Raw genomic sequence first — 2,500 nt, 5'->3', positions numbered from 1 at the left:
AGGGTTAGGGTTAGGGTTAGGGTTAGGGTTAGGGTTAGGGTTAGGGTTAGGGTTAGGGTTAGGGTTAGGGTTAGGGTTAGGGTTAGGGTTAGGGTTAGGGTTAGGGTTAGGGTTAGGGTTAGGGTTAGGGTTAGGGTTAGGGTTAGGGTTAGGGTTAGGGTTAGGGTTAGGGTTAGGGTGAGGGGTAGGGTTAGGGTTAGGGTTAGGGTTAGGGTTAGGGTTAGGGTTAGGGTTAGGGTTAGGGTTAGGGTTTGGTTAGGGTTAGGGTTAGGGTTAGGGTTAGGGTTAGGGTTAGGGTTAGGGTTAGGGTTAGGGTTAGGGTTAGGGTTAGGGTTAGGGTTAGGGTTAGGGTTAGGGTTAGGGTTAGGGTTAGGGTTAGGGTTAGGGTTAGGGTTAGGGTTAGGGTTAGGGTTAGGGTTAGGGTTAGGGTTAGGGTTAGGGTTAGGGTTAGGGTTAGGGTTAGGGTTAGGGTTAGGGTTAGGGTTAGGGTTAGGGTTAGGGTTAGGGTTAGGGTTAGGGTTAGGGTTAGGGTTAGGGTTAGGGTTAGGGTTAGGGTTAGGGTTAGGGTTAGGGTTAGGGTTAGGGTTAGGGTTAGGGTTAGGGTTAGGGTTAGGGTTAGGGTTAGGGTTAGGGTTAGGGTTAGGGTTAGGGTTAGGGTTAGGGTTAGGGTTAGGGTTAGGGTTAGGGTTAGGGTTAGGGTTAGGGTTAGGGTTAGGGTTAGGGTTAGGGTTAGGGTTAGGGTTAGGGTTAGGGTTAGGGTTAGGGTTAGGGTTAGGGTTAGGGTTAGGGTTAGGGTTAGGGTTAGGGTTAGGGTTAGGGTTAGGGTAGGTTAGGGTTAGGGTTAGGGTTAGGGTTAGGGTTAGGGTTAGGGTTAGGGTTAGGGTTAGGGTTAGGGTTAGGGTTAGGGTTAGGGTTAGGGTTAGGGTTAGGGTTAGGGTTAGGGTTAGGGTTAGGGTTAGGGTTAGGGTTAGGGTTAGGGTTAGGGTTAGGGTTAGGGTTAGGGTTAGGGTTAGGGTTAGGGTTAGGGTTAGGGTTAGGGTTAGGGTTAGGGTTAGGGTTAGGGTTAGGGTTAGGGTTAGGGTTAGGGTTAGGGTTAGGGTTAGGGTTAGGGTTAGGGTTAGGGTTAGGGTTAGGGTTAGGGTTAGGGTTAGGGTTAGGGTTAGGGTTAGGGTTAGGGTTAGGGTTAGGGTTAGGGTTAGGGTTAGGGTTAGGGTTAGGGTTAGGGTTAGGGTTAGGGTTAGGGTTAGGGTTAGGGTTAGGGTTAGGGTTAGGGTTAGGGTTAGGGTTAGGGTTAGGGTTAGGGTTAGGGTTAGGGTTAGGGTTAGGGTTAGGGTTAGGGTTAGGGTTAGGGTTAGGGTTAGGGTTAGGGTTAGGGTTAGGGTTAGGGTTAGGGTTAGGGTTAGGGTTAGGGTTAGGGTTAGGGTTAGGGTTAGGGTTAGGGTTAGGGTTAGGGTTAGGGTTAGGGTTAGGGTTAGGGTTAGGGTTAGGGTTAGGGTTAGGGTTAGGGTTAGGGTTAGGGTTAGGGTTAGGGTTAGGGTTAGGGTTAGGGTTAGGGTTAGGGTTAGGGTTAGGGTTAGGGTTAGGGTTAGGGTTAGGGTTAGGGTTAGGGTTAGGGTTAGGGTTAGGGTTAGGGTTAGGGTTAGGGTTAGGGTTAGGGATAGGGTTAGGGTTAGGGTTAGGGTTAGGGTTAGGGTTAGGGTTAGGGTTAGGGTTAGGGTTAGGGTTAGGGTTAGGGTTAGGGTTAGGGTTAGGGTTAGGGTTAGGGTTAGGGTTAGGGTTAGGGTTAGGGTTAGGGTTAGGGTTAGGGTTAGGGTTAGGGTTAGGGTTAGGGTTAGGGTTAGGGTTAGGGTTAGGGTTAGGGTTAGGGTTAGGGTTAGGGTTAGGGTTAGGGTTAGGGTTAGGGTTAGGGTTAGGGTTAGGGTTAGGGTTAGGGTTAGGGTTAGGGTTAGGGTTAGGGTTAGGGTTAGGGTTAGGGTTAGGGTTAGGGTTAGGGTTAGGGTTAGGGTTAGGGTTAGGGTTAGGGTTAGGGTTAGGGTTAGGGTTAGGGTTAGGGTTAGGGTTAGGGTTAGGGTTAGGGTTAGGGTTAGGGTTAGGGTTAGGGTTAGGGTTAGGGTTAGGGTTAGGGTTAGGGTTAGGGTTAGGGTTAGGGTTAGGGTTAGGGTTAGGGTTAGGGTTAGGGTTAGGGTTAGGGTTAGGGTTAGGGTTAGGGTTAGGGTTAGGGTTAGGGTTAGGGTTAGGGTTAGGGTTAGGGTTAGGGTTAGGGTTAGGGTTAGGGTTAGGGTTAGGGTTAGGGTTAGGGTTAGGGTTAGGGTTAGGGTTAGGGTTAGGGTTAGGGTTAGGGTTAGGGTTAGGGTTAGGGTTAGGGTTAGGGTTAGGGTTAGGGTTAGGGTTAGGGTTAGGGTTAGGGTTAGGGTTAGGGTTAGGGTTAGGGTTAGGGTTAGGGTTAGGGTTAGGGTTAGGGTTAGGGTTAGGGTTAGGGTTAGGGTTAGGGTTAGGGTTA

Source organism: Dendropsophus ebraccatus, chromosome 5 (assembly GCF_027789765.1).
Source record: "Dendropsophus ebraccatus isolate aDenEbr1 chromosome 5, aDenEbr1.pat, whole genome shotgun sequence".
In the NCBI taxonomy this organism is placed as follows: domain Eukaryota; kingdom Metazoa; phylum Chordata; class Amphibia; order Anura; family Hylidae; genus Dendropsophus; species Dendropsophus ebraccatus.
The sequence above is the reverse complement of the archived record's forward strand: the minus strand, read 5'-3'. Positions refer to the sequence as shown.